We start from the raw sequence: 7108 nt of genomic DNA on the forward strand, positions 1-7108 counted from the left end.
GAGTCACGAGTGGGGAGATTCCATTGCCCTGAGAGTTCACGGCATTTACCTCTGACAAGCTCTGAGGGGCTCTAATTACACAGGTTTGAACTGCCAATGGGTTTAGAACCATTCCATAATCATCAGTAGCTCAATATAATGACAAAAAATACTGAAGATTTCTTTGGGGTTATTGGCAGACACAGAAATTTAGAAACACTTGTCAGACAAACACTTCATGAGGTTTTAATTTATTTTTTTTAACAGGGATGAAGCAGTTGCTTAAAGTACAAGGGAAATAACTAAAATGGTAAAGACCTTCTCATCTTTTCAAAAATACAACTACAAACTTACAGTTTGGTCTTTTTTCAATCCTGATCCTGCCAAAATCTACAAGAAGTCAATTTTTTTTTTTTTTTTACGTTTGCTGTGCTTGTTTTGGGGCACTCCATCACTTTAGATGGATACAGATTATATACACCCCCAGAGATGCTCCACTTGCAGTTCATTTGTGGACAGTGGCAGATTGTCAGAAGAGAACTCTTAACATCTGGATGTGTCTCCCAAAATTTCAGAAAAATTTCTATCTGTTCATAGTATCCTGTTGGAACTAGTTCCCTATGCTTGTCTACAGCCTTCAGCTGCTTTAAGTCCCGTCTAAAACACACCCAGGACTAATTAATTCCATTAGCTCACTTTTAACAATCAGTTAATTTAAAGCCCTCTCCACACAGTCCATGAAATTTGGAAGATTCAGCCTTTCTTTAAGGATAATTACTATTTTTTTAGCTCAGTACAAAATATTAATTTCCACATTACCCGATTTTTATGCATTCCTCTCTTTGCAATTAATCTACCTCAGTTCAAGTGAAGGAATTAAAGCCTTGCAACTCAGGGTATCTCTAACCTTTCACTGCAGCTGGATGCACACCCAGAAGCTGTGCAGCATCACTGGAGTAACAGCCTGATGGACTAAAACCCCTAAGGATATTCTGGCTTGGACTCCACACCATCCTAACTCCTGGACTGGAACCAGCTGCTTCCCACTGAGCACCTGCCTGCAAAAGACATTTCCCTTTAGAGAAAGGCAAAAAAAAAAAAGGGAAAAATACATCAAGGATTTCAGTGTCCAGAACATGCCTGCTGCACAAGTCTTGCTCTCTAATACCTCATCTGACTGTTTCCTTTTAACAAGTGAGAGTAGGAGAAGATTCACCATTTAAAAAAAGCTGGGAAGCAGCTTTCAGGTTGTGCAGAAAAGGCTCCAAGGGACACCATCGTGCAGCACTCCAGATTAGAGGAGCTGCTTAAACCCACTGCTGAGGAGTTGTTTTAAGAGTGAATACACAAATCAAAACAAAAAGGGGGGAAAAAAAAAAATAACAAGTAGGCCAAGCCCGAGCTACTTAAAACCTTTCAGGAAAGAAATCTGCATGAGCTGATGCAGAAGTCTGCCTGCACTTGCTGTATTTGCTGAGATAATAGTTCCAGCTTCAGGACTATTAAAATCACCCTGGGGGGGAGTGGAAATGGAGCAGATTGGGGTTGTATTGCTGCAAGTTCACAGAACACACCGTCATGGTTTTCTAAACACTGATTAGATGTTGCTTTCCCCATCCTTTAAAACTCCTTGGCTGTGGAGCACTGAAGTCAGATAAAAAGAGTTGTCAGCTCGGGGTTTGAAAGGCTCCCTTTTCATGTATCCAGGAAGGCTGTCGTTCCAGGCATAACAAATTACTGTAAATTGAGCCTTGGATTGCAGCACTTTGCCTGCATAAGCACTCCAAACAAACCGATAATCTTGAAAGGAGCAGGTAGAGCAGTGTCACAGACTTTCCAAGGCTTCACGCTTCCAAATGCTACGGAATCTTCCTCCTGGAAAGGCTGTGCCCATTTCCAGGCAGGAGGAAAGCTCACAGAGCACCCTGACTGCTGCCATGTCACCCAGAGAAACTTGAAAGTTCTGTATTTCAAAAGAAATTTACTCCTATGAAGCCATAATTGGAGTGGTTTTAAATAAATGAATGCAGGGTGCTGTGTAAACTCTTCCAAGCACATGTTTATTCCACGAGGAGCTGGTCCTGCAAGGTCCACAGGATCCACACCTCCCAAAGGCAAAGCAGGGCACACACACCTGTGAAACCCTCTCATTTCACGCTCTTAAATTAGATAGCAAAGCTGGGCTCCAGTGAAAAGAACATGTGGAAAGGGTGCAGGAGAAAGGGTAGGAAAAACAGAACCACTGCTTAGTGCTGCCCTTTGTCAGCAGCTCCTTCCCCTCCTCAGCCACTGCCTCCCACATCACCAGTTCCCAGTTCACCCCAGTTCATCCAAGCCTCCTCAGCCACTGCCTCCCACATCACCAGTTCCCAGTTCACCCCAGTTCATCCAAGCCTCCTCAGCCACTGCCTCCCACATCACCACTGTTCCCAGCTCATCCACTTGATTTCTCCACCCACAAGATTTCTCCTGACCTTGGGCTTCTCCTAATGACCCAGTAACACACATAAGAGTGGGTGCTTTGCCAGCACAGCTCTCAGAGATTCTGCAGCTCTCCGGGCCTCTAAAAGAACAATCACAAACAGATCCCAGCTGTGCAAGGCCCAGTGTTTACCAGCATTGTTCTTCTGTGAGCTGGCAGCAAGATTTTATCAGGAGCCTCACACATCAAACAGTGCAGGGACAATGCTGTGAAAAGTGAGGAAGTGGATGCTGAGGGAAGGTGAAGCCAAACACCACGGATTTATAAATAGGTTTATATTTCATTTATAAATAGGTTGTAACTTCAGACATTACACAGACACAGAACAGTAAAATTCAGCTGTGGGGCCAATCAATGGGTCTGAATGGGGAAATATATTCACAACTCAGTGCAGGACAGGTTAAGTGGATAAATCATGGAATAGTTTGGGTTGGAAGGGACCTTAGAGCCCATCCAGCGCCATCCCTGCCATGGGTAGGGACACTTTCCCCCATCCCAGGTTGCTCCAAGCCACATCCCACGTGCCTTGGACACCTGCAGGTATCCAGGGGCAGCCACAGCTTCTCTGGGCAACCTGTGTGAGTGCTTTACCAACCTTAATGGAAAAAATTCCTTCCTTTCTAGTCTAAATCAACCCACTTGTAGTTTAAAACCATTCCCTCTTGTCCTTTCATAACAAAGTTTATCCCCATCTGTTTTACAAGCCCACTTTAAGTATCCACTATAAAAGGAGCTGAAAATATAAAATACAGTACAGAAACAAACCATAATGATCTACAGTGCTGCCCTTTATTTTGGCAGCGAGTGTAGGAATCCCCCAAACTGACATCTGCTGGAGCAAGAACTGAAAGCCATTTCTTTTTTAACAGCAACAAGACAGTGAGTGATGTGCATGTAAACACGGATGAATCCAAGGCAATAAAAGCATTTGCTCTAAATCCTGATTAAAGAACCAAACAAGAGAGATTTGGTAATATAGAGCACCTCTTGAACAAGCTACGCTGTTATTTTAACATCTTTCCCCAGGTATTCACACTTCATTTTTAAATTCTAGCAGCTCCGAAGTCCTCTAATATATGATCAGCGTCTGCTTTGAACAAATGAACCACGTAGTGCCCAGTTTCCTTGGCACAACACAGTTGGGATCTCTCATGAGCTCTCATTTTCCTGAGGACAATTAAAGCATGAAATTTTGAAAGTTTATAGACAATCAAAGCAGACACCAGAACAGCAGGAAAGCTCAGGTATGTGTTCAGGACTCCTGTAAAATCCTAAAGCTCGTCCCAAGAGAACCTGTGTGGTCCAGCTGAACTGCAGCCTGGCTTTGCTTCCAGCCCCAAACTGTCAGAAGCCCCAAATCTGGAGAATGCAGCAATAAACACCCATCACACACAACATTAAACCAGAGTACAAACAACACGTGGGAAAACCTTCAAGTGACCTCCTCCCTGTTTTCCAAAGGGTTATGTATTTCTTTCTCCCCCTAAAACAATTATTCTCAGTTATTCTCAGGCTGCGTTTTAAGTGCAAAGACAAATATTTTGCCTCTTTCAGCTTAACAAGTCAGTCAAGAAGCAGAGCGCTGCTGGAGACAGAAATCTGCTTGGCCAGCTCTACTTCTACCCTCCCTTCTTTCAGTGATAAATGTTATAAATGTTAATTCTCTGATAAAGCTAAACCAAAGTCCTACAGCTACGGGTGACAGCAGTGAGGTGACATTACACACCAGGGACACCACACCCCTGCTGGAGCTGCCCGGTGTAAATTATTCAGGAGGGAAATGGAAATGTGGGACCTACAAAAGCTGCAGCCACCTCCCCTCCAGCAACGAAGTCAATAATTATGCCCTGGTTCAGAGCATATAAGGCTACCCCCAATTTGTATCCTGGATTGGAGTTCTTCAGGCGTGTCTGACTGGTTTAACAAACAATTAGACATTAACCTAGAGGAAGTGACCCTAATTGCCTACAAGAAACAACATTCTGCTCACAAGCTGCCAGAGAGGAAAATCCCAGCTCTGTGCTTTGCACCTGCATTCTCAAGTTCTGGTCTCCTTCTCCAAAGTTCTGTCAATTCAACAAAACCCCCAAGTTCTGTCTCAAAACCTCAGTTCCACAACTGTCTCAGAGCACAGAAAACACACCCTGGGTCGGAGGATGCAGTGAGACCCATGGAATTCAGCCCTCCTCACTCTCTCCTCAGCCAAGAGAGGATTCCCACCTGCCCGTGACCACGTGTTCACCCCGGAACCACAGATCCCCCTTTAAACACTGCTGAAACAGCAACTGTGGATTTTTTTTATGCAAAATGCCTCAGCAGTGCTCTCTGTTTCCATTTCCCTTAATTCTGCAGCTGCTTGCAAACAGGGCTAGGACACAAAACTGGTGGCAGAGAAGCAGAGCTCGGGTCAGTGGCTCCTGGCCATGGATGTGTTTTCCAGCAGCCTCCCCAAGCAATGAGTCACGTCCAAATGAACCCCTGCGCCCGTCCCAGCTCCCAATCCCTGCCAGGCTGGAGCTGCCACACGCGCGTTGTGAAATCCCGGAAAAAGGCCGGTGCTCACACCAAGGAAATGACACCAGCCTGAGGCACAGCAGAGCTGATCCACCCTGAAACACGGGGAAGTTCTTTTAGGGAGGGGGAGATGATTCAGGTTAAACCTCATTACCAGCTGCTAATGAGTTCAGGCTCTGGATTTAATTTTTACAGAGATACTGGAGAGGAATGGAGTGTCTGAGGAGCAAAGTCAGAACAGCAGTCCCTGCGATGCTGAGGGGTCTGACAATGTCACAAACCTGGGTTTCACTTTTTCAGTCTGGAGCACAGATGATGACTGGAAATGCTGGTAAAAATTGCATATTTTACTAAGAAAAATATGTCAAGTCCTGTACAATCACTACAGATTAGCATAATCCTGAAGAAAGCAGTTCCCAAAGGGACTTTGTTCATGTATTTCAAGGTTTTTGTAAAGGAGGCTCAGGTTTTTCTTATTCCTTTATGACAAAGCAAATAGAATTTTTACTTGCTGGACATGCAAATAAACTGATCCAGTTTTAAAAACAGCACCCAAACCTTAATTTGCTGGGCTGGTTGAAGGAACAAATGTTAATATTGACAGTAAGTTCAGCCAAGCTACACATGCACCTAAAACACTGATGCTGACAGATTCCACAGCATTTGATTAAATGACTAATTAAGGAATTTGGAAGCCAATTTCATTCAATTATTTAGTGCTACCAGCACTGCTCTACAATTTCTGCACAGAACTGAAACAGCAAATTCTCCACTTGAAGCACAATGAGGAGAACCTGCTTCCCCAAAGATAAAACATGGACAAGTTGCTCGGAAAAGAACACCCACAGTACTTCAGGAAGGAAGGGGGAGGCAACAAGCACCTGCCCAGCTTCCATCACCATCCCAACCACAATCCAGGCAAGCACAGGAACAAAACTGAATCCAAGGCTGGGGAGGCTTAGCCAGAGTCTCTGAAAACAAATCCCACTGGAATGTGCTCAGGTTTGGCTGCACAGTCCCAGGGAAATGCACTGCCTTCCATCTGCCCTCTCAGTCAGCTGATCTCAGGAATGCATCCAAAATGTTCCCCGGACTGAGTCAATCACTTGCCTCTGGGGTGCAGAACTCCACAGCAAAGTCATGACTCACCTCTCCCAGCCTTAATCTCACCTGCGTCTGTGATGGGCAATTAAAAAACACAAATTATGTTGAAAAAAAACCCCATTTAGTGAGATTAGGGAAGGATAAAGTCCTGGGAAATCGTCCCCCAAAGACTTTCAGTGAGGTTTCCATGGCCAGGGATTTGAAAAGATGAATGTCTCATGCTAGGGGTGTTACTGTGAAACTGCAAGCACCCAGTTTGTACTGGGTTCAGTCCAGCTGGGCCTGGAGTTAAACTGGGAGTCAGCACCTGCATGGAGAACAAATAGGAAAATCCTGCTCCTTTTACACACAGGTGAAAACGAACCCAGTAAATTGATGTGCAACAGTCCCTGCTACGATTGCAGGAAGGAGATGGAGAACTGCCCTTGGAGCAATGAACACGGGGGACTGGGAAAACCCAGCTGCTCAGAGAGGGCACCCCCGGGCTGATCCTCTGCTGGAATTGAAGAATTCGAGCCCCTGCCAGAGCTCAGACCGAGGGAATCCTCACAGAAGGTTCTCTGTGCGCTCTTTTTGGTGTTTCACTGACAGGCTGCGATATTTTCCTGTGAGTCAGCTGTGCTCCAGCGCCAGCCCAAGCACTTGCTGGGCTCTATTTACACAGCAGCATAACTTCATTAAAAATTCTGCATAAAAATGCAATCCACGTGGAACGATTGCAGAGCTTTGATAAACGAGTAGAACAACCTTTAGAACGAACTTAGTTATCACAACAACCGAATACGACCTGAGCACAAGGACAATTAGCGCTCGCTAATTCCTTTTCTCTCCGAAAGGCAGCACCCACCTGCCCGAAAAACATTTCGGGGCACAGGCGGCAGCAGACACACCCACCGGGAGCGCCGAGTTCGCATTTCTGCGGAGCCTCCCCACACTTTTCCCACCGGGATTTGAGCCCGATTATCCCAAATCCCTGCGAGCCCCGGCCAGGCTGGCACCCCGCGCTCAGCCCAGCCGCGGCCCCCACCG

Source organism: Corvus brachyrhynchos, unplaced genomic scaffold, assembly GCF_000691975.1.
Source record: "Corvus brachyrhynchos isolate BGI_N302 unplaced genomic scaffold, ASM69197v1 scaffold346, whole genome shotgun sequence".
NCBI lineage: Eukaryota > Metazoa > Chordata > Aves > Passeriformes > Corvidae > Corvus > Corvus brachyrhynchos.